This window comes from Perognathus longimembris, chromosome 7, assembly GCF_023159225.1.
Source record: "Perognathus longimembris pacificus isolate PPM17 chromosome 7, ASM2315922v1, whole genome shotgun sequence".
Taxonomy (NCBI): Eukaryota; Metazoa; Chordata; class Mammalia; order Rodentia; family Heteromyidae; genus Perognathus; species Perognathus longimembris.
In genome coordinates this window covers 79,891,410-79,917,653 of record NC_063167.1, presented here as the reverse complement: position 1 = coordinate 79,917,653, position 26,244 = coordinate 79,891,410, and positions in this window count along the sequence as shown.

Sequence of the window (26,244 nt, the reverse complement as noted above, 5' to 3'; positions counted from 1 at the left end):
GTTGTTATATGATTCCTTTGTCAGAACTCAAATGTAAATTACCCTAGAGGGAAAGAGTACAAAAGAAATGTCAACAGGTAAATATATTTTTCCCCAGTCATAGCATAGAATTCTCCCCCTTCTCTCCATCCTCCATCCATTAACTAAAATTCCCATTTTGTATATTTGCTAAATGAAAGCTTGAGTTAATGTTCACATCAAAGATAGCAAACCCTAACCCAACCATGATAGCTATGGATGGGTTGCAACTGGACATGTGTCACATTAGTCAAACTCTAACAGGCTTAAATTCTTGTGGTCCAGGAGATAAGAAAATCATTTCATAAAGCTATACTATCCTAATAGTTTGGTACTTTTTAATTTGCATATTCAGTCTATATTTTTAATGGACAAATCCATTTGCTAAAAGATAATTATTGTTGTTTTTAGAAATATGACAATAAGGAAACCTAGGAATGAATTTTCTACACCTTTCCTTTTATAAGGAGAGATGGGGAGGGAGAGATAGAGATTATTACGTCTTTTATTTGAAAACAGAAATCTAAGTTAGTTACAAAAGCCAATTACAGAACACCCTGGGGCCCTAGAAGTAAACTGAGGCTGATGTTATTTTAGCCTTTTGTCTCACCAGAGGACACTCTCCCACTCACTTGAAATGTGTCATTTACATAAACCTCTTGTTGAATAAGTTCCACTTTGATCTCCTCTTCATTTTTTGTGTAGCACCCACAGAAATCTCCTGTTTTCTGACAAGCATTGAATCCACAATTCACAGAATAACTCTAAGCAAGCTTCTTCTATGACCCCATGAGCAGATCTCTGAGCACAGCTCTACGTGGATATCTACTTGGAAATTTCCAGTTGGTGATCTTATTGTTTGGTATAAATAATAAGATACAAATATCCTCAAGAGAAGAATACCAGTCTGTTCTGGTCTGCCTTGCACATGTTATTACATTTGCAGTATTTTTTAAAGAATCTTTGTTAAAATTTTTATGGCCATTGTTAACAGTGACATTTAATTTGGTGTGGTTCCATCAGTAGAAGATAAAATTGAACAAACGAAAGTCTGCTTTTTTTTCCTTAGGATTGTTTTCTTTGCCTGCTGAAATCCCATTGCCTAGGATAGAGGCCAAGTTCATGGCCAGAACTAGTTGTTGAATAAGAGATGATACCCTGGAGTCACGTGATCCCGGACCTTCAGGCCTGGAGTTTGCCTTGGTCTTAAAGTGTGAATACAGGAAAACTGAGTTTCACTTCTCCCATTGACTAGAACACTCTGTTTTACCTCTCTGAACATCAATTTACTCCTTGGAAAAACAAAGAAGAGGTCATTTTTTAAGCCCTTCAGGTCTAGAAGTCTGTGAAAATGTTATGGTATGAATTTACACAGACAAGTAGGCTTTATTACATAACGTAAGAGTTCCAAACTGCTATTCATACTAAGGGCTTAATGAGAGGTGAGAGGGGAAAAAAATCCCCCAATTTGACATTAATAGTCATGGTGAACTAAATTAAAGCATTGGAAACAAAAAACCACAAATCCCTATCATGATAAGAAGCAAGGTGGTTCAATAATCTGCATACCAATAAATGACAGAGCTTAGACAAATAGGCTGCAGTCTAAGTCAGTGCCTGGAGGCAGCTTAACTGGTTTTCTCTGCTACTTTGAGGCCTCCTGAAAATAGGCAAAGCCTGGAACCATTTTATGAAACACATTCTGGACCTGAGCTAACTCTACAGTACAGGGTAAACCAGTTTTAATGATATATTAGTGTATCCTAAGTATACATTAAAATATAGATGTCAATCTCAAAATCCTAGTCCAATTAGTATTGTATATATTTTTCTTTATTGAAGTGGTGGTCCCTCCAGAGATTTAGTTTGGGCCTTTTTACTATTACAGCCATTCATAGTTGCAAAAAAAAATATGAATGGAGATTAAAAAGCACGAAAACCCAGTTACTGTTAAACTCGGTGAACACACTATGAGATACAGTATGGAATGACTTTCAGGAGTTTAAAATGAGGGGGAGGGAGGGGAGGAAGAAGACTAGAATAGTCATGAGGCACGCTTTTCCAGTATCCTCTTGACTGCTGCCTTTCAAGCCAAGCTAATGTAATTCTTTTAGTCTGCTGCCGTTTTCATATCATTTAATTCACCACTGAGTGCAGCACCATTTCTACATTTGCATCCTTTTAGTCTAAGGAGGTATTCACAAGTAAGGTGAACTTATAAAGTTTTCTTGTAGAGAAATATGGGCTCTGAGCTGTTCATGATCCATTGCGTAGCATTTGGAGACAACCCACGAATCTTTCAATGCATCAGCGTTATGGTGAAGTGGGATGCATACAAGAAGTGAGATTCAGAAACTCTGTTTTTTAAAGCCTCACTATATACTCTGTTCTGGTAACAAAGTTAGTTCATTATCTCTTCATCTGTCTGTCTCTGTCTCTGTCTGTCTCTGTCTCTTTCTCTCTCTCTCTCTCTCTCTCTCTCTCTCTCATCTCATCTCTGGCATGAGAAGAGAGAATTCATAATAAGCACTTGAAAAACTATTTTCCATTTTAAGTGATTCCTTTCTGGAATTTTTTTTGTTTTTGCTTTTTCCTATAAATGACTAAGATTCTAGGATTCACCTGTAGTCCCTGCTACTTGGGAGGCAGAAGTAGGAAGAGCAATTCTTTACCGAGAATTTGCCAAGGCAAGAAGCTATCCTACCTAAAAAACAAGCCAAATGCAAAGGGGAATGGAGGTTTGGCTCAGTGGTAAAGCAATCTCTCTCGAGGGCCTAAATCCAGTCCCCAGTAAGGAAAAAAATTAAGGCAAAGAAAGATTAAGAGCAAGACATAATGCATTAACTTAATTATAACCACACAGAATGAAGTACAATAAAATTATCCCTCAAGTCCTCTCTTTTGCTACCAGCCTTCCAATCCTTGCTACCTCTGCTTGCCATTGTAACCACAGTTAATTACATCAACCTCTCAAAGCCTTCCTTTTTTTTTTGTCTGTAAAGGAGATAATACAACAGTATCTAACCCATAGGACTACAGAAGAATTTAATGAGATAATGCTATCAAAGTCCACAACCCAGCAGAACCACTGGCAACGTGTAAACCCTCCTTGTATAGTAGTTTTTATTTTCCTAAAGGTTACTTTTTCCTCAGGAGTTGCTGTGTTCACAAGGCTTGCTCAGATCTTCCACAGGAATGGGTGCTGTGTGGATGGATGGGTGGATGGATGGACGGATAGACAAGGACAAAGGTTGTTCCTCCTACCCACCTCATTTCCATCCAATCAAAGAAGCTGGCATCCACTTGAAAATACCAAAGACAAAAACAGATGCCTTTCTATAATATTCTCTCCTAAATAAATGAATTCCAGGGACATTCAGTATTCTTTAATTTCTTTACCTATTACTGTGTGTGTGTGCGTGTGCGTGTGCGTGTGTGTGTGTGTGTGTGTGTGTGTGTGTGTGTGTGAAGCAAACAGATTAAAAAGTAGTCCGGGTCTCTTTCTGGACCTACCTCTATTTATTATTTAAGTAAGACAAAAAAACCTTGACTATCTTCTCCACATGGTAGACATCTAGAGACACCGCACTTCACTAAAAGTCACAACACGATAACTAGGCTCGTGTCTCACTCAAGGCTGTCTGAATGGAAACGCTGTGATTTCTAACAACCTTTCCCTAAGAACAGAAAAACCCGCCACTCAAAGCTTATGGCTTATTTCAAGGCTAAACTAATTTCAAAGCACTGTATGTACAAAAGTAAGTCATGAATTGTCTAGAAACAAAACAACCCCTTCTCCAGTCCCTGGGTTAGAGGTGAGGGATGGGGAAAGATGGACAGGAAACTTTCCAGAAATAGAGAAATCTCACCTCTGTATCAGGTTGAACTTTTCACACCCAAGCCCTGACTTGAGACCCAAAGTGGGGCTCATCCAGGGATAGAGGAAGAGGAAGGGAAGTTCTGTCCCCTTCCCAATGCGCAGAATGAAATAAAACCTTTCCTCCAACGGCTTAATGAATGTTTGCAGAAATGTGCATATTAGTTAGCCTTGTTTCCAACTCGTGTGTGTGTGCGCGCGCGCGCACGTGTATGCACGCACGCGTGTTGGATCTCGATAGGAAGCATGTTTTCGAAAGCAGCCGTGGCTACTGTAGTTATTTGGGGGGAGGGTTCAAGATGGGGAGGAAGCTATTGACCTCCCCAGACCTCATCCAGAAGCGGGTAGAACGGAGCCAGGGAGAAGCTGAGCTCCCACTTACCTTTAGGACGTGCACAAGGTGAGAGCGGTTTGGGGCGCTCCTGTTTGTTTGAGTGCGGTTCTCGGGTTTCGTGCCGCAGGTGCGCGGCGCGAGGGGCGATGGGGGCGCGCTGGGGTCCTGGCCCGGCGCAGGGGCCCTGAGCGGGGTGGGCGCGCCGCCTTCGTCCGGCCAGCAGGGGGCGCCGGCTCCCTTCTCCAAGCTCCTCGCCAGCATCCCTGCGCGTGGACAAGTTAGGGTTCCCGCGAGGGGTGCACGGGGCGAGGAAGGCGAGGGCCTGGGACGCACCGGCAGGAGCCAGCCAGGTCGCGGGTTCTCCATCCCACCCCCAAGCCCGCCTGACTTCCCGATCCAAAGGGGGATGATGGGCGTTTTCCAGAGCGGGGTTGTGAACCCGCTCTCACCCCCGCCCAGGTCCCACCGGGTCACTGCGCGCTGGCCTAGGCGGCCCGGGCCTGAAGGGACAGACTGCCGTCCTGGCGAGGGCGCTGGGAAGGGAGCCAGGGTCGCCGGCCGGGACCCCGGAGGACCCGAGAGAAAGCGGCAGGGATCGCGGAGGGAGGCGGGGTGGGGAGCACAGCCTCCGCGCCCGCAGGTGCGGCCCGCGCCTCCAGCAAAGCCCTCCCTGGGCAGGAGAAGCCGCTATTCGTGCTTCGTTGTCCTGCTTCGCCTTCCTCGCCTTCATCTGAAATCCGGGGTGGAGCGTGATTTCCTGCCTTGTTCTTCTGGAGGGGCCCCAGGTCCGGCCAGCCCTGGGAGCGAGGGGTGGGGGACGCTCTGCCTGGAGAGCCCAGGGTCCTCCTAGCTTTTGCTGCCCCCAGGGGAGAGGGTTGGGGCTCTTCGGAAGGCCTAGTCTCCTCCAGCTGCCTTCTTGAAAACCATCTCGCCAAACTGCCTGAGTGCTAGACCACTGCCCAAACCTGCCTTGGTTTACCTGAGAAAGCATTGTATCTTTCTAAAGGAATCCCGGTCAGCCCTGAGGCGTTCTGATGTGCAGATTCCTTTTTTTTTTTTTTTTTTTTTAACTCTGGGGATAAGAATGTATAATAACTTCCAGATTCCTACTCTAATAGCGTCTCTAGAACCCGTTACTCATCCTTCAGAAAGAAGGGGGTGGTAATACGCAATGGAGGATCCTGTTTCTTACAAACTCCACGCCAGGCATGTTGCCGTGGGACACGGAGAAGATTACAAACACATTCCCTTTGATTCAGATTCTCGGGTCAAAGGTCACCAGCTCTCTTTTACTGGATGCTAATTTAAAAATGTTTGAAAGACATTTGATTCAAGACTGCTGAAAACTTAAGACTTGGTAGCAATGTGCTACTGTACATACCATCCTGTCTTATCATATTATCTATATAACGCATGGTTTTGAAAGGGAACTGTATTTCCTTTCTTTAAACACACCCACGCTAAGACAAGTAGAAAGATCAGCTGCAGGCAACCAGTTGCTATGCTGGTGTTTTTTGCAATGAAAAGTCCATCAGTCTAGTACAAAGCCCCTCTTGACGCACACAAAGTGTATTCGTGAATTGTAGAGGTGAAGATCTTAACTTACAGTTGCTAGTGTCCCCTCGAAATTCAAGAAAATGCAATTTAACAGAGAAAGACATTCAGGACTTGGCGTTTTTGTTTGTTTTATTGTTAATATTGTCCTAGTTCCTATTCCATGTAATCATTCTCAGGGTTTACAGTTTTAAAAGAAAGAAAGAATGAAACTCTCCAGAAAAGCCCAGAGTCTTTTGTGAGCATTTTAAAATAGGTTTAAGATAGCAAGAGGTGGTTCTTGAATCTTGCTATTTGATCCGATGTTCAAATACAGTGCTAACATTTGATTGGGTGAAATTCTAATTGACTGCCAGTTTCTTATTAGAGTATGGAGATTTGCCTAAGATATTCCCTTTCTCAATGAGATGTGTATTTAAACGATAGGGACATACCATTGCAGGTTGAATAGCTGTATCACTGGCTTTCAAAATATGAAAGCATCTTCCCTTAAATCAACTGAAATATTTTCCAGAAACCTCTTCCCATTTCTAATAATGTGGAAAAGCTTATACAATTTGGTTTCAATTCTGACAATTATCAATTTATGTCATCTTGGCAAGGTGCTTTATTTGGAGATTTATTTGGTGCTTTATTTATGAGATAAGGTGGTGTAATATATCAGGAACATGAAAGTTGAGCAAGGAAAAAAAAGGATGTTTTCTTTTACAATCAAGAAAAAGCAGTGCAATTGTTTCTCTGATATTAGCAGTGGGAAGAATCTGAAAAGACTTGATTTGAAAGTGCTTCATTTAGTTTACCAAGACCACGCTGACACCAAAGAGTAAATTACCCAAAGACTACATCTTTAACATTGACACATTATACCCTCAATTCAGTCACATTTGTTTTTCACTTTTCCTGGTTCTTGTGAGAAAAGAATAAAGGAAGATGAAGAAAACTGTGCTACAGCTGCCCAAAGATTTGTTTGTTTGTTTGTTTGTTTTTAATGGACCATTTCAAAGTGGATGGTTTGATCTATCCCATTACATTCTCAGAAGAAAAGCTGAGGTAACCTGCCTTTCACACCAAGTTGCTTCATGAGTTTACTAGGTGCTGTGACATAAATAGTAAGAATGTAACGAAACTAAACCCAGTTTAAATGTTGACTCTACCTAAATATTGGAAGAGATTGAATAACATACAAGACTACCATAAATTTCATGCGGACTTGGCCAAATCCTGCCTGCACTTCCAGCCTAACCTGCAGGGGGCAGTAGCTTGACACGAATGACAACCAAGGTGCTGAGCTATGAGACTTGGATTTCTATGACCTGGGAATGTTGTGTAGGGTGGAAAGAGTGCTTAATTAATGTATATTGAAACAAAAGATCAGGTAAATTGTTTGATTTGTCTTCAAGCTATATTTTTAGCCTAATCTAATTCAGGTTTTTTTTTTCTTAAAGAGATTATCAGAGTTTCTGGAGTTCTCTCAAGAATTATCCTGAACACTAATTGTTTACTATAGAATTTATGTAATGTGTGTTCATAAAAAAATAAAAAGAAGGCAGCAGAATCCAACAAATACAGTTTATTGATGTTCAAATGGATGAAACAATCTGCAAATCGGGGCTATTTAAAATGAATAATAAAAGGATGTCGCATCTTTAGATAATATGCTCCATTCTTTTGCAAGGTTTTTTTTTTAATTAAAAAGGGATGGGAGATGGTCATCATAGTGTTTACAATGTGTTTACAATGGATTTTGTTTCCACATGCAACATATTTAGTTTTGAAAACAGGTTATATTTAAATATCATGATTGATAATCAGCAAATAATCTCCTTTTAATTGCTACATATATTTTCTATTACAGATGGAAGTTTTATTGACTACTGATAATCTACACTACCTTTCCCCTCCTCTTGGGTTTTTTTCTGCACTCCCTGCCCCCCCTCCCCATATCTCTCAATCAACTGATCAGGAGAAACTGGAAAGAGAGCAAGAGGGATTTGGGCTGGAGTGGAGTAATTGTAAGGGAGGGGGTGTTACCATCCCTCACTGCAATGACATGTAGTGTTCGTTATGTCAATTTTAAATGATACAAAATGCCTTGCCCGATAGGCATTCTGATTTCAAGAAGTCAAAAGTGTACCTGACATTCAACAACCTTTCATGAATCCTGGTGAGATTAACTGGGCTGAGTTTATGCACAGCACATGCTAGGGGTCTACTTGGAATCACAGTAAGGGGGAAAGTGATAATAGATTTTTTTTTAAAAAAGAATTTCTACACAGAAGTGTTATGTTTCTTTTACATGACAGAGTTTGATCTTGATTTTTTTTAAAAAAAAAAAAAACACCTTTTAAGACATCCTTTTCTTCCCATTATGGGGAAAATGTGGCATGGTTTTTTTCTTTTCTTTAAGGAAAGAATATCGGAGATTGCTTACAGTGAGAAAGAAAATTTTATTCTCCAACACCCCCCTCCCATTCTACTAAACCATTTTAGTCGACATATGTTTGTTATCAGAGAGTGGTGCCGTGAACACAGCCATTTTCTTCGCATCTTTTGGACTATGGTACCACAGTCCCCGCAAGGCATTGATTCTTCCCCATTGGAAACTCATGAATAAGAGACTCGGAAGCTCGCACGTCAGATCTTCCTCAATTAATCCACCATTAGCATGTTTGGGCTCCACTCCTGGATGGTTAGACAGCAGCTTTTGTAACTGTACGCCGACCATTCCCAATTATGCTCTGCTACAAATGAACTCTTTGCAGATCAACCCTGTCAGTGTTTTCCGTTTTCCTATTTTAACGTTTGGCAGGCGACAGATGGTGTAGATCAGATCGATTTGATTGCATTAGATGATTTTTTTTTCCTCCTCCCTCTTCCTCACTCCTTTCTGGAAGCTAGCATCCGCTGAAGGCTCTCACCCTGGGACTCCTCGGAAGCAAGAGCCAGCCAGCCGCCAGCACACGAAGGCACTGGGGCGCAGGCTGCACGAGGCGCCCGGGTCCCTTCCCAGGGCTTGTTAACACTGAACCCCGGCAGGCGGGCGGACGGGCGGGCGCCGGGAGGGAGGACGGCGGCCCCGCTGCCCTGCAGGAGCCCACCGCTCCGCGCAGCACTCGCCTCGGCGGCTTCTACACACAGCTGGAAACCTGGATTTAGAGGGTAAGCACTTCAATCGAGATGGATTTGTGACAGTTACTCTGCTATACCGCCAGACAAATCTCAGCAAACGTAAAGGATGCAGGATGTGCGGGGAGCAGGGGCCCGTGTTGACAGGATAAATGGGTTTCTTTTTGTCTGGGAAAGAGAAGATTATTCAGTAAAGATGCAAATAGTGGGTTTTTTTCCTCCTATTGATTGTAGGAATCAACTACTACCCTCTTCCTCGAATCCCCCCCCCCCCCTTGGTGTTTCCCCCTTTCTACTTGAGCGGAAAGAAGGAAGGAGAGAGAGGGAGGGTGGGAGAGAGGGAGAAAAGCAGAGAGGGGGGGGGGGTTTCTGCCTTAGCTTAATTGGCTTATTTCCTTAAACCGATTGCTTTGTCGCCTTTCTTTATGTGTATTTGCTTTTTAATTAGCAGGCATTTAGCAGGGATGGGTTGAGTTCGAGAGACAGAATAGGAAAGTCGTGGGGACCAGCATTCAGTCGAGGCGGCCTTGAGAGATCAAAAGGTGCTCAAATACCCCTGCCCGCAAAACACACCTCTAGTTATTTGGGTGCTGGAGAAATGTAGATTCTAATAAACATGGCTTGCAGGAGGGGAGGGAGGAACAAAGGTGCTTAATGCGGACCCAAGACTCCGCCGGTTCGGCTTCGCTAGCTCTATCTAAATATTCAAAAGGAAAGTGTAAGTTGATCAACAAATGTTCCGGTAGTATTGGGGGCTCCCCACCCCCCCGGTTTTTCATTCGTGTGTGTGTGTGTGTGTGTGTGTGTGTGTGTGTGTGTGTGTGGTTTGTGTGGTGTGTGTGGAGGGTGGAGAAGGGAAGGGAGGGGAGAAGGGTGGGGGAAAGCCGACAGCTTAAGGAGGTTTGAATTGAATATGCACCCAGCGGCAGTGGTCTCTTAGGAAATGGTGTTCTCCTAAGTCAGGCTGCCCCGCTGAAGCACGAGAGAGCTCTGCTTAGAGCTCAGAGCGCCTGTCAGGCGGTCCCTGCTACCGGTGATCAGCCCAGACTGAGCTGTCCACTCGCCCAGGTGCTGAAGCGGATGGAACCTTGGGGTAGGTAGGGAGAGGGCTGGCAATGCTATTTGGGTGAGGGGGCGGGGGGGAACAGCATTTGCTCAACTGTGTTTTCTAGTTTCCTAAGGCATGTAAACCAGTGATGCTCTGTGTGTGTGAGTGTGTGTGTGTGTCATTTTAATTGTGGTGGGGCTGCATTGATGGAATGGAGACTACTTAGAAAGCATTGAAAAGCTATGTGGCTATGTATGCTGTGATTCTGATGCACCATGTGTTTTGTCTGTGTGTGTGTGTGTGTATGTGGTGTGTAGTGTGTGTGTGTGTATACCATAAAGATCCTTTTGAATTAAAAACATCTCATTTAGTAAATCAAATTCTGTGTATGTGAAGTGTATCTTGTTTCCCCTTTTAATGGTAGTTGAGATTTAAAGGGAAGAGTTGAGAAGCAAATGTACACTTTGCTCATAGACTATTGCATGACTTTCCCTAAGGGCTTTTGTTTCTAAGAGTTCAAGCTGAAGAGAACCTGTCAGCTTTCTGGATTTGGGGGAAGAAGAACTGAAGGGGGAGGGAGGGCTGTAGCACCATAGTAAAGCTCCACTTTATAACTATGTTAGGTAATGACAGAAAATAATACTTATTAATTTGTTCAAGTGGCATGAGTCTTTTTTTCTCTGTAAATGGTGTACTTAGGAGTTACCTGCATATAATGTAAAATTGGTTTCTAAATAGAAAATGCTATTTTTCTTTTGAGTTGTGTCAGACAGACATTATATCATACAATCTGGAATTTGTGATGAGTGTTCTATTTGTAAGTAGCATGTCAGGAGAATGAGTCGAGATACCTGGAGAAGCAGGATATTGAAAAGAATAACAAGAGCAAGTCCAATCGAAGTACCTTAAATTACAAGCCGGGTCATTTAGAGATGAGTTGGGGTAGTGGGTGAGATTCTGTTATATAATTACTCCTTGATGAAGAGCTATTTTCACTTACATAATTTGAGAAATCGTGTCTCTTGCCTATTTGACTCTCATGGGTGTACTTTTATGCGTTTGAGAGTAAAGGGAAATCAAATGGAGAACTTTGGAAGGGAGCTGCCACATATTGTGGGTAGTGGTGTTGCACATGGTCATGTTATTTAGTGAACAATAAAACCCCTGTTATCAGAATATCAGCTGCGGGGTCTTAAGACAAAGCTTTTCAAGTAAGAGCCATATTGATCCTCAAAGAAACACAGAGATCCTCCATCTGAATGTCCAAAGTGGTCACTTTACCAATGAGTTTTTTATTGGTTTTCTTCTTTAAATTATTATTTTTGTAGAAAGAGCTTCACAGATTTTTTTTCTGTAGAGGTGTTCACAACAGCTGTCTTGTAATGCATTTAGAATGTCTATGTAAAGGGTTGGGATGAAATTAAGCATTGCAATAGTTTAAAACGATGTTTAAGTCATAAGAACTCAGGCAGCTTGTCAACTTGGGTACCTCAGATACTTTGGAAAATGAGTTTAATTATTGTGTGCCTTGAAGCTCGCTCTATCTTTCTCTCTCTCCAAATCATTATGTTGTCTATTGCTCTAAGGCCTGCAGAGAAGAGATGCATATTTTGGTAGATCTATAAGGACTTGATTTCCAGTAGGAAACTGAGTGCTTATTTTCTATGATCTGGGGCTTGGGAACACGCATTTCCAAAATCATACCATTAAAAATTCCACCAAGCATGCCCCCATCCTGCTCTGAGCCGAGCCTCTTCTCCTAAAGCCGTCTAGGCAAATACACTTGTACTATTTGTGTGCTTAACTATCCATGTCTCTCACAGGGCTCTCATGCTGCCTCGACGCACTCCATCAAAGCCATCCAGAGTGGGCTGGCCTCTACCAGAGTGGGGAGAAAAGGCGATCAAGTCAAGAGAAAGGAGCTGGGAGCCCATCAGGTAATCGGAAGGTCCCGTCCCGCACAGTTCCCCCCAACACACACACATACACACTGCTTCAATGGGGAGAGAGCATGGCTGTGTGTTAAGTGTTTGGTTTTGTGATTTTTCTTTCAGAATTGGACAGCCCGAGCAGCCATTTGGATTTGAGCAGGATGCAGCCGAGAGCACAGCTCTGGATTCCTCTGTAGGGAAATCGAGTTATGGATTTATGGTCCCAGGCAGGCTGGGCCCCGGCCGGGGGCGGGCTCAGCACACCGAGCGGCGTCCGGGCCTGGCGGCGGCGGCAGCAGCGGCCTCGGCGGCGTCGGCGGCTGCGGCTAGGTCCCCGACTCTCTTCGGTGACGGGTATTCTTGGGTGGATAATACGGATTACGTTGTTATTGCTTAAGAATACGCGTAGTCGAGGAGAGTGCCAGCGGCAGGCGGGCAGCGGCCGCCCCTCCCAGCGCACCAGCTGGCCACTCCACGCGCGTGGTTGCCAAGGTAGCACTTTTTCTCTTTCTTTTTTCCCCTCCCTCGGGTGCTTTCCTCCCTTTCGTCCTTTTCCGTTTCCTTTTCTTTCTTTCCTTTTTCCCTTTCTCTCTGGGTCCGCCAGAAAGTCTGAGTGCGCCTCACCTTTGGTGACCCAGACTTGGGGGGGTTGAAATGGTTTCGCGCTGGGCAGGGGGAAGGTGGGGGCGAGGCCGGGGGGAGGGGAGGGGAGAGCCCGGGAGGGTTGGGCAGGGGCGGAGAAAGGAAGAGGGTCGGTGAGAGGCAGCGGCGTCCTCTCCCTGGTGGGGTGCGGCTCGGGGGCTGGGTGGGGTGCAGGGGACCCGGACGCGGAAAGGGAGTCTCCTAAAGTTGGGCGTGTGGGAAAGACAGGCCCAGCGCAGCTTGGCAGCGCTACGAGCCTGGGGAAGGCGCTCGGCAGCGGGGCTCGTCCTCCGCGGGGTGTGTCCGGGGCCAAAGGTATCCCCAGCGAAGCTGGGTGGTGTATGTGACATCGCAGATCCCGGGTCCCCGGGGCGGTGCCGGAGCCCCACCCCGGCCCAAGGCTGCAACCCAGTTGAGGAAGCGCAAGCGCGGAAAGGGGTGGGGTGGGGGGGGGCTGGGGGACAGGGGGTTGGGTCCCGCGGAACTTCCAGATCGGAAGTGTGCAAGGTCTCTCAGGAACCCACATTTTCTTTTCGGATTCTCCGCGAAGAGGTAGAGACACAGGATGGAAAGCGGATTGGTTTGCTAAGTGGCACGAAATTGGAACCTTCCAGAAAGAGGCCAGGGCTGGCAGTGCCTGTCACAGGTCCAGTTTCTCCAGTTTCTCTGGGACATCGCCCCAGCGCTCCCTTCCCGGCCCCGTCTTTAGGACGCGCGTCTCAAACACCACCACCAACCAAAACAAACGAACAACCAAGACGCGTTCCTTCCTTTCTACTGCCAGTTGGTGGTGGGTTTTTTTTTTAATTGTTGTTCGTTTCAAATATTAATGGACCATAAGGCAATGTGGATTTGCCCCCTATCCCGTACGGATGAGCAAACCACAGCTCACCGACCCTTCTCCGGATCTCTGGGGCGCTCGGGAGACAAGCCCAGGATGGAACCAGCAAAGAAGCTCATCCATGGAAGGCGCGGGCGAGCCTGGAGCCTGGCGCGAACCCATTCGCGCTGCCACTTGCTTTTCTCTTTTGCAAGGAACCCAGCCCTAGCCACCCCTTTCCGGCCCCCCACCCCCACCCCTACTAGGGGTAGTGGGTTTTTTAAGGTGGAAGGAGAAATGCGGGGATTGAGAAGCTACCAGGTGCCCAGGAGCTTCCACCAGGCCTGGCAAAGAAAACTCAGATCAGTTTTCTTCCCTGCGGTATTAACTAGGGATGAGGCACCCAGCGGCAAAGCCTGAGTTCCAGGGCAAAGTGGAAGCCGCTGGAGAAAGCAAATGTGAAGCGCTCCCCTGAGGTCTTCCCGGACCCATTGCAGATACCTGGTCCCTCTGGAGAATGGGCCTTTTCTGGCACCACTGGCTTTTTTCTCTTCCTTTCCTGCCCACAAAAGCTGGCTGAATGTAGGAGAGGCAGAGGCGCAGAGCTGTCTTAGAGGAATCAGCACCCCTGAGGCTATTTATTCCATTGAGGGGCTCTGCGTTTCCTCCAGTACTTAGGACTCCTAGTCATTTCCCTGATCTTCTCTTATCCCTGCCTTAGACCTGGTGACTCTAGGGTCCTCAGCAATGTCAGTGAGGGGGAAAAGAAACAAACAAGTGGGTGGGGCCTTTTTCAGAAATGGGCAGGGGCTAGTCCACAGGAAGAATGGAATGAAGTAGGAATGGAGAAACCCCAGAGGCTGTCTTTGTCTTGACATTCTATCCCTTTCCACACTAGATGCAACTACACGCTTTCCTGTGTTGTTCCACGAATGGGCCTATTTCTCTAGGGACCCTCCGGTTGGGTGATGAAGGGCTTTCAAATATGGTGCTTGTTATGCATTTAAGCCAAAGGCAGTTCATGGTGGACGATGGTGTTGTTTGGCTGGGGAATTAGAAAGTAGAGAGAAGCTGCCTCCAACCTCAGTTTCTAGATTCCCTCTGGAAAGTTGGCCTCATGCTGGTTGGCTAAATAATAAATGTGTGGGGTTTGCAGGCAGGCAGAGCTGCAAGCCTGGTGTTAGTGAGGGGTTGTGAGAGGTGAAAGTTATCCTGTTCATTATTTGTTGTCGGGCTGAGGAGGATCTTGTGAAGAAAAAAAAATAGCTATTTCATTCAATTCTTAGGTACATCTTATGATTGCAGTTGCTTCCTTAATGAACAAGATAATTGTAAATGCCACTGGTGAAATCTCATGGAGTCCTCTACTCATGGTAAACAAAGTATTTGTAGTCTTAGGGTTTTTGTTGTATTTTGTCTTGATTTTTTTGATCATGTTGTTTAAGTACTTATTGCTGGCTTTTTTATTTTCAGAATTCTTTTCTTATAAAAGTTTCCATTAGGTGTCAGTCTGACTGAGCAGGTTCCTCTTTTAAGTTTAGAGTGGGGGTTGGGGTAGAAAATTTCACCCATCCAGGCCTTTTTAAATGAGTCTAAAGGGGAGTTTTAAATTCCATCCCCAGAAGCCAATTCTTACTTCTTCCCCATCAGTTTCCATAGGTAAGATTGAAGAAATGCAAAAGGCTTGTTGGAGGTTTTTATGTTAGGTCTGGCAGATTACTAGTCATCATTGTTGTGTTTGTCAATGCTGTCCACAAGCTTACAGTGTGGACAACCTTTTTTTCTTTCTGACCTGTTTGGCTTAAATGTTAAATAGAACTATTATTGCCTTAAAGAAGTGTGGGTACAGTTCAGATTTATCTATTTGATGATACCACTCGGGGGACCAAGGAAGGTGAGAGAACTTCAGTGAAGTCTGACTTTAATCAAGCCAGCTTGAATACTCAAATTTTTATATTCACAATTTGTGGGTTATCAATGGAAGATTTTAGGTTTCCCATCAAAATTGGTAGAATGTCTATTAGCATTCTACCTTCTGACAATATTCATTAGCACATTGTCTTGGTTGATGGTTTGTTACTAGATCTCATGTAAGGAGCTTGATAGAAATGGAATATTGGATTTTGCTTACTTGGTTCTTTGTGTTTGTGAATTGCATTCTGACATTTTTGCTTAGGTAGAATTTCAGAGAGTGGTGGTATTCAAGATTAAAAGTCTATAGAGAATGATGATGATGCATATGTGAATTTAAAAACATAGTACTGCATCTAGAACCAAGTGTACTTTTTATGCTGAATCATGTCTTAGCATCAGGATGTTTCCTTGAAGATATTGTTGGCTATAGGATGAATGGTATCCCAACTATGTTCTTGTAGAACCTGACAGGGTTCACAATGAAAGGAGAGTGATGATGAGATAGCATTTAAAAAAAAAATATCCATTATGGGGTTTGAATTCAAGACCTGGATGCTGTCGTTGAACTGTTTTCTGCTCAAGGCTAGTGCTCTACACTTTGAGCCACAGCTCCACTTCTGGTTTTCCAGTGGTTACATGGAGATAAGAGTCTCACAGACTTTCCTGCCTGGGCTGATTTTGAACCGCTATCCTCAGATCTCAGCTTTGTGAATAGCTAAGGATTACAGGCCTGAGCTATCAGTGCCCAGCCTGAGCTAGCACTTGAGGAGTGGAAAATTCCATCAAACCCATTATCATGTTTTCTTTTTTATATTCCACATTAGTAATGGTAAAATTGCAACTGCAAAAAGTAAAAATAGAAAATGAAGGTGAATATGAATGAATATATTGGTAGTAATTTTGGGGTTTATGCAGAACAGAATGGAAAGACTAAGAACATAGAATATGAGACAGAGTGTAAGACCATTCCCATTAGTCCTCCCCCCCCCCCCCCCGCCCCCGGCTAGTACTGCACATGTGTAACTCCCGGTTATCTCAGGAACGGCAGGTGGGTTCTCTCTGCGTGTTAGGGAGTCATATATTCTGCATATAGGACTTACCGCTTAAAAGAAAATTTGCTTTACAATAGTTTCAGTAAGAAGAGGAAATAATACTAAAGGCAGCAGAATACTAGGTGATGTTTTTATGAGGCCATTTGATTATTGCACTTAATTAATGATACCTGTACAGCTTTCAACAGAAATGAGAAAGAAGTGCTAAGCCATTTTTGTAGTTGTGTTTGAAATGTTTTATTGAGTTTTCTTCCCGTGGCACTTGTCATTTCAATATGAGTCTTGAATTTCTACCTACAAAACATTTGCATGAGTGTAAAGAACAAAAAAACTAAGTGTTTAAATTGAGAAAACATGTTTGTTTATGCCCAAAAGTGAAAGCTAAAAAGAGACATTATGAAGTTTTAAATTATAACAAAATTTTTTTAGTGCAGTAATTAGTTGGGTCTATTGAATGCAGACTAACAATTGAACATAGTATCCCTGATGTTTGTATTTTTATTCAAATTATAAATTTATGACTACCTTGAGTTTTTGAGTTTAAGAGCTTTTTTGTTCTAATAATGTTGGCTAGGTAAGACCATCTAATCTTCAAAAAGAGTAAAACATATCAGAGTATCTAAACAAGTGTAAAGACAATGTTGGCTTTTGGTTTGTTTATGAAAATAACCTTCATGTTCCATCATAAGCAACAATGTCTTTAAAACACACACCCATGCCAGTTATAGCTAAAACTGAAACTTTTCAACACATTTTTAAAAAAGCAACAGCTATGAATTCAGTTCAAACAATTTAAAATGGGCTATTACATTTATTTTATTAGCTTAAAATTAATATTAAATCCCACCAATTAAATTTCAAACTAAAAATATGTATGTTGCTAACATCTACCTGTGTTATATTCTTGTTTTTAATGCAATTTATATTGTAGTACACCTTTTTAAAAATTGTCAAAGTATATTATAATAGTGACATAATCATTTAATTAGAAAGTAGAATCAGAAAATGAATAAAATGTATTCTCTTATGAAACACTGCCCTTAAAAATATTATTTCAGTAAGTGGCACTGTGGCTCAAGTAGTAGAGTGCTAGCCTTGAGCAAAAAGACTCAAGGACAGAGCCCAAGCACTGAGTTCAAGCCTCACAGCTAACAACAACAACAAAAATATTATTTAAGCCCAAAATCACATGTATTTAGAAAACTGGTATTTCTTACAATTAAAAAAGTGTAGCATGTATATGAGACAGAAATAATTGAAAGGTACTTTTTGTTTTCCAACAAGCCAAGTGTATGCATTCTCAAGAACCAGTTCAAACAAGTCACAGACTAAAAGGGGACTTAAATAAAGCGTTAAATATTTCAAATAATTCATATATTTTGGACTCCAGTAAGAATTAATGCATAAATGTGATGCTTAATGTTCTATCGAAATCAGACATTAGCAAACAATTTTGTGCTTTGTAATAAAAAATATACAAAGAGTAAGGTTTACAAATATACTGGATGGTGATACCACTGAAAGTGAATCTGAGTGATAGAATGAGTATGAATCCAGCTTCATTTACCATTTGATTTCATAACTATTATTTAAACAGGTTGTGATGACATTTCCCAAAGACAAATAAACTTAAGAGAATTTAGTGGTAGAAATAACGTTGCAGTAACTAGAAATCTGACTTTGGACTCCTGCTCTATTGCACTTCAGGAGAAGGCTCCAGTCACCAGGTGCCTTTCCCACTATAAGGAAGAAAAGTGGGACTTAAACTTTCCCAAAGTCTGGCCATTTCTTTTTTATTCTATTAACACCCCTCCAAAAAAGCCTATTTAGATATTTTTTGTTGAATCTTACTATTTATTTTTTGTGTAATTGGTATGTAAATGAATACTATAATTACGAAGCTTTTGAGAACAAGTAACTCTTTCGAATATGTTCTACATACTTTGTCTTTACATCAAACAAGAGATGGGTCTTCAAGATTTTTTAATGAAATTTTAAAATCCTAAAACATTTGGAAACATTTTATTTTTTCTTCTTAACAGATGTCCTTTCTAAAGAATCTATCACATAAAATGGCCATTGCATTGCAGTTGTATGTTAACATAAAGTCCATTTCTCAGATTTGTTTATTAATAGTGCTCTTGCTCTTTGCTAAGAACAACAAATATTCATTATATCCGGTTCTTGGATATAATCTTGCAATAAGTGAAAAGTTGATGGGACTAGTTTTTCAGACTAGTGTTCTTTTGAAACTCCAGAGAGCTGTTTAACCTGATACTGAGAAAAAATATTTTCATTCCATGTGAATGTTACTTAATGTATTTGTTTAATATGAAATACATAACAGCTTACAACCATTCACAAATGTTAACACATATTGTATAGTCATATAATAATTACTCTAATAGACATATTTTTAAAACTAAAAATATGTGCAATATTCAAAATATTTCCAAAAACACTAGGAAACTACATTAAATTATGAATCATTTTGGAAGCTATAATTTTCTTGATATTCCAATTTTAGTAATATACATTGGTATTTTAATCACCAAACAATTCACCCATTTTCAAAAAATAAAATAATATGGTTCATAATCTATTTATTTCTTTTAATAATTTACATAGTACCTATTTAAATTTCTGAGAGTTGTTGTATAAACTTTTTTGGTAATGACTGGTTTTAATCATATCTAGATTACAACCATAAGATTTCAATAACATTTACTTCCTCTTTTATTTAAATACTCCTATTCTGCTACTGGATTCAGTGGCCCAAAAGACAGCTTTTTGTTTGACTCTTATTTCAAATAGGGATGAAATCAGGAAGTCCTTCAGTACAGGTTAAGTGTGGATGCCACATTTATTTTAAAATAATGGCTGATTATAAAGGGAACGAACAGTTTCCTGTTTAGGTCTGGTATTTGTTAAGCGGCAAAGATATAAAAGCAAGCAACAGTATTAAAGATATAGAATTAGATAAGATAGTGCAGTTTTGGGTGAAAATAATGTAATTTTTGGTGCCTGTTTCATTAATAGATCTAAAAGAGCTGACCATGGTGGCATACTTCTATAATCTCAACAATAGAGAGGCTGAGGCAAGAGGAAGATTGTGAGTTTCAGGCTAGCATGTTCTAGCTTCATGGTGTTTTGTCCTACACTGTTTTGATTCAAAACATCAAAAAATAAATAAACAAACAAAACAAACATAATATAGCTGGTACTAATGCACTGGTATTTTGAAAATCTCCCAATTTCAGAAAAATTTAGGAGTATTTCCTAAATATAGTAGTCCCCTTTTCCAGTTGTATCAACTGTCAATAATTTTTTTTTTTTTTTTTTTTTTTTTTTTTTTGGCTAGTTCTGGGCCTTGGTCTCAGGGCCTGAGCACCATCCCTAGCTTCTTCCCGCTCAAGGCTAGCACTCTGCCACCTGAGCCACAGCGCCCCTTCTGGCCATTTTCCATATATGTGGTGCTGGGGAATGGAACAGAGAGCTTCATGTGTAGGAGCCAAGCACTCTTGCCACTAGGCCATATTCCCAGCCCTCAATAATTATTTTAAGCAGTTTAACTACATAGAAGAAACTAATTCACAGTATGATTAACACTCTATTCAAAGTTCTTGTTTATATTTAAGTAGACATTTGTGCTCTGATATATAACTGCAAGTCAATTAAAATATGAATAAGCTGTGAATAAAGTTGGCCTGGTTTACTTGTATAAAATAAAAGTCAATATCTTTTTTTTTTTTTTTTTTTTTTTGGCCAGTCCTGGGCCTTGGACTCAGGGCCTGAGCACTGTCCCTGGCTTCTTCCCGCTCAAGGCTAGCACTCTGCCACTTGAGCCACAGCGCCGCTTCTGGCCGTTTTCTGTATATGTGGTGCTGGGGAATCGAACCTAGGGCCTCGGGTATACCGAGGCAGGCACTCTTGCCACTAGGCTATATCCCCAGCCCCAAAAGTCAATATCTTGATGCTTCTCTGGTCAAAGGAAAGATAATAGACAGGGAAGACATGGGACAGAAAAATTAAGTATAATTTATTTTAAATTAATTTTAAGAGCAAAAAACTATCTAGTTTTCATGTTTGATAAATAAACTAACCTGGGAGGATTAAAGTTGTACCTGTTATATGTCTTGTTATAAAATATAGATGTATATTCTTAAAAGTTCAGTTTTCTCTGGTCAATACAATTTTAGAGAAGTGAGTTATTGGTTAACTAATTGTGAGAAATCTTCAGAAAAGAGGCTTGTTTGTTCTTCCCTGCCTTGGATTTTATATTCCAAAGACAGATAGACATGGCACCCCCAGCTGCTTATTCATTTCCTTCTTGTTTAATTGTTTTTCAATCCATTTATTATCCACAAAGATTACAACATTTCATGAATGTTCAATAATCATGTAGTAATGAATGATTTGTTTTTTAATTTTGGAATTTTTTTGTGGGGTGTATGTGTGAGAAACTCTGTGTGTGTGTGTGTGCGCACGCACGCGTGCACTCCTGTCCTCGGACTTGTGCTCTGGGCCTGGGTACTTCTCTTGAAATTTTTGTTTAAGGCTAATGCTCTACCATTTGAGCCACAGCTTTTTTTCCTGGTTGTTTTGGTTGTTGTTGGGTTGAGATTTTTTTGGTGCTTAATTAGAGATTAGAATTTTGTGGACTTTTCTGCCTGGGCTGGCTTTGAACTGAGATCCTCAGATCTCAGTCTCTTGAGGAAGCTAGGCTTATAGGCATGACCAACTGGGGCCCAAATGACATTTAGTTTTAATGATAATTCTACCTGATAGCCAGTTCTTTGCTCTATAATACAATCCCTATGATTTACTTACAAAGTTCTATGAATACAGATGAGAAGTTTCTTCACTGAGGCCCAGATGATATTTGTGGATCGTTTTCTAAGTCCTCAGTGAATGCTGTCTTTAGGACATTGGAATAAAAGCTTCAATGCTGAAAAACATACCTTACCACTTTCCTCCTCTTAATATCTATCCTAAGTCCTGTATTTTTTCATAGTGTTTAGTGCTTTTTTTTTTTTTTGCCTTTTTCAGGTAATTTAACTGTTTTAATTCACATATGGACCATATCATTGCAAATATGGCTCAAGATTCTGTAAATCTGCAGTATGCCTGCACTTACATATTTTATCATTTAAAAAATAGGTCAATTTAGTACTAATGTAGAGATAAATATAAATTATATTAAAGGAATAATTTCATCTTTTACTCACAAATGTTTTCATAAGAAAAGCATTCATCAAAATGGCATCAATTCAATAATTTACCAAATGAAATTGCTAGCTAAGAGTTGACTTGAATATTATTTTCCATGAAGTATGTTCAATAAAAATAGTTTAAATTAAATCATTAACACTACTGGGCACTGGTGGCTCAGAGTGTAGCGCTAGCTACTCAGGAAGCAGAGATTTGAAAATGGAGGTTTTGAAGCCAGCTGGGTCAGGAAAACATCCATGAGACTTATCTCCAATTAACTAGCAAAACCCAGATGTAGAGGAATGGAGATGTGACTCAGTGATATAGCTCCAGCTTTAAGTGAAAAAAGCTAGATGAGAGTACAAGGCAAAGAGCAAACATTATTAATATTAAAGGAATTATGTAGTCATGACAAAGAGAACTCTCTCTCTCTCTCTGTCTCTCTCTCTCTCTCTCTCTCTCTCTCTCTCTCTCTGTGACACAGGGTCTCACTATGTCTCATTCCTAGCTGGTCTCAAACTCCTCCTTCCTTAGCCTCCCAAGTAATGAGATTATAGGTTTACCCCAGCATGCCTGGCTTAAAGTTTACATTTTAATATACAATATATAACCATATCTATTCTTTTACTTTTGAGGTCTTTAAAACTATCTTGTTGAGAACAGATAGATTGGCTTCTCTTCAAGAGCAAAGTTCCAAGTAAAGTTCTCAATTTTATAAGACCCTATTCTCTTCTGTTGCACTGTTTATGAAATTGCATGATGACTTGCCACTGCCACTTTTATGTTGCCAGATGTGCTAACCATTTGGTAACAAGGAGATGTCCCACAACATGGCCACTCAGGTTAACAAATGAAGATAAGATGCATGCTTTTTACACTTAAAAGACAACTACTGTCTGCCTACACTTCACTAACAGCAGTGGAAGTGCACTAGGGGGAAAAAAGGTGCAATTATTTGTGTTTTAAATTTGCCAGGATTAAAAAAATATCATTTGTTCTTATTGAAAAGTTTTCATTTCCCATCACCTATTTATAACTAAAGTAATGATGACCAGTGTTTTCTTCAAATTCTAAAATCAAATCATAACTTGAAGGTGAGTAGACAGATAAATGATAAATAGAAAAATACATGACACATAAGTGAATGGTAGAAGAAAGAAAGGAGCCAGACACCGGTGATTCACGCTTGTAATCCTATCTACTCAAGAGGCTGAGATCTGATTTAATGGTAGTTTAAAACCAGCCTGGACAGGAAAGTCCTTGAGATTCTTATCTCCAATTAACAACTAGAAAATGGGAAGTGGTGCTGGGGTTCAAAGTGGCAGAGTGCTAGCCTTGAGCAAAAAGAGCTCAGGGGACAGGCACCTGGCCTTGAGTTCAAGCCCCACAACCAACCAAAGAATAAAAAACAAAACAAAACAAAAAATCAAAAACAAAGAAGAAAAGGAAGGAAAAGGAAGAAAGGAAGGAATGAAGAATGAAAGAGAAAGGAGCAAAGATGGATTACCTTCTTACTTTCTCCTGGTCTGTTTTGCTACTGAATTGAAGGTAAACTATAGTAGGCAATTTGGCTCTGAGAAGCCACACCCAAAATAATCATCACCTTGCCCAAGGAAAGATCTATTGTGGATACACATCACTTACTCAGGGATGGAATTCTTTAAAATTTGATACAAACTTGAATCCTCCAACTAGCTAATTAAGCTGCTTCAGTCCAGCCGACAGTTTTAAGTTAACAGTAATTAATACAGCCAGCTTGCAACCTCAGGAAGCTAAAGCCAGCAAGGGCTTTTTGGTTCACTTGAGAGGAGGCAGTTTGATTGCTGGCGCCAGTAAACAGGTTGTGAATTGTCAACATTGTAATTAGCAGCAAGTTTCTGGATTCTCTTCCTGCCAGACTAGTGGGCTGGTGCTTGGAGCAGTTGCCCCAGGAGGAGGGGAAAACAAAGGAAGGGAATTTGAGCAACCTTGCTGGGCTCTGCCAGCATATGCCACTGGACCAGTGTTTTTCTTGGCAAGGGTTTATTTTAAGACATCTAGCAGTGGTTTCCACAAAAATATGAAACTCACCATAGCAACTCCAATGGCAAGCGTCTCTAGGAACTTGGCATTGATTGGATAGCAGGTCAAACTGTATTCAGAGCCATGCACAAGGTGGTTTGAACAGTCTGAATAAAAAGGGTTAAAATCTGTGTTGGCAGTAATCTTGAAATACTCTGCGGAGAAGCTGTCAAAGAAGAAGGTTATACAAACCTTATTAACCCTTCATGTCGTACAAATAAAAAGAAAATGTCAACCTAAAATACCGCTGAGAATCCAATCTTCTGTCCTTAAATGATAACTTAAATGTAGTTTCCTTAATTCAACACCATGTGATCATTGCAAGGAAAGGTTGTCAGAGATTTCAAGTGCAAAAGGGGGTTAGCAGTGCCTCTTGGACTGGAAAAACCTTAAAAAGTATATATAATTTTAACCCCACTGAACAAAAATTAGATTAGCTTGCAAAACCAAGTCAAAAGAAATTTGTGTGTATATAAGCACACATTCTATGTGTAAAACTTATAGTAGAGCATTAAATAGATGACATCTACCTTATGATAAAAGAACTATATCAAACCCTATTGCTACTTCTTAAAAAAAAGCATCCCAGTAGTAAATTAATTTTACCTTGGAGTATAATAAAGGACAAGGTTTCCAAGTGCTAGAAAAATACACAGATTAATTGCTCTCCAAATCAATGCTGTGAATCCTGTCTGGGATATGCTTACTGCTACTTTTACTCTATCTTTGCCACATTGCTTGTAAAGGAGGCTGTAGATGTCTGAGACATATCCTTTCAGTAGAGAGATGAAGAGAGAAAAATAGCTTCCTATACTGTAAAAATTAAAAACAAAGTTCTTAAATGGATCAACCTGCTATCTTAAACAATTACCATGTGGTAATTTCTTCTGGTGGATTATCACAGGTGTACACACACACACACACACACACACACACACACACACGTCTGTGTCCATCTAGCACCCAGATGGCTGGCATAGAATTTAATGAACACTTTTGTGGGGACAAGGATTATCCATATTTGCTGGAAAACAAACAGTTCTTTAATCCTTCACCACAGCAGAATTCTTGTTGGAGTGAACCAGCAACGTGATTTTTTTTATCCACTCTCCTCTAGCCTCTAAGACATTCTCCCTAATTATTTATTATTTTCACCAGAATTAGTTGCCTACAGGTGGGCTCATAATGTACCTCCAGGCATATCACCTGCTGTAAATTTTTAAGTTATATTAACTCAGCAGTGTGTTGTCTTATAACAATTCAGTGTGTTTATGAAGAAAGGGAGGGAAAATCAGAAAGGCAATGGTTTGTGATCGGCCTCATTCCAAGTCTCCATTCCTCCTTTGCTGTCAGCTACAACAATATAGCAATGTGGGGTGGGCATTGTCTCTCTAGAGAACTAAAGTGGATGCATGGATATTTCTGTTCCAATGGTTGATATGTTTACTTGAGTAGCAGGGGGTCAATATTTTTTAAAAAGATGCATACCAGAACCATTTCTCTTTGTTTCCTTTTCCTTTTACTCTTTTTAATGTGTTAGTCTTAAGGCTTGAACTCATGGCCTGGATGCTATTCCTGAAATTTTTCACTCAAGGCTACTGCTTTATGTCTTGAGCCACAGCTCAACTTTTTTTTTGCGGGGGGTGGGGGAGTGATTAATTTGGAGCGAAGCTTCTCACAGGCATTCCTGTTTGTACTGGCTTGTTGGAACGGCAATCCTCAGATCTCAGCCTCTTGTGTAGCTAGGATTGAGCCAGACAGGCCTGCTTTTGTTTCTTTTCCTAAAATCAAGACTCTTTGAACAATTAACATACACTTAAGAAAATAAGAGCAGGAATGATAATCAGGTTTGTGGGTACTAGTGTGAAAGGAAAGGGTGAAGAAAGGTGAAGATAATCGAAATAATTTATGTACATGTGCAAACATGGAATAAACAAAGAACCTTGAAGTGACTTCTGCTGTTAAAGTGGTTTGACTGAGGTGAATATTTTCAGATTGTGTTAGAAAATTATTAGAACAGATTTGTCAAGGCATTTGGGTAAATGGTATCTTTGCAATTTCTACAATGTCACATACTCTATACTAAATTATTTTCCAGGCATATAGGTTATTCATCAGTAAGAAAAGACAGACTCTATCATAACTTATTTTGGATACTGGGTTCTATGATTTTCTTTTCTTTGTAAAGAAACATTTGTCACCGAGTAAATGCGGGTTAATCACTCCTGAATATTTTGAAGTCCAATTCTCAATCAAAGCTAGTGAATGAATAAAGATCATATCTGAGCAAAAATTTGATTGTTTCAGTACAAAACATGAACCTATTTATAAGCCTCAGAAGTCCTGGAACTGGGTTGTAAAGCTCCTTCCCATAAAAGGATCTTTATGTTAAACAGCACAAAATCTGTCTCCTACCATCATAGTTGCTTTAAACCTGTAGCTAATATTACAAGTAACAATTACTTTTATTAATTTGTTTATTTAGCTATCCCTGGGACTTTGACTCAGTGCCTGTACACTGTCCCTGGCTTCTTTTTGCTCAAGGCTAGCACTCTACCACTTGAGCCACAGTGCCACTTCTGGCTTTTTCTATTTCTGTGGTGCTGAGGGAATGGAACTGAGGGCTTCAAGCATGCTAGGCAAGTACTCTACCACT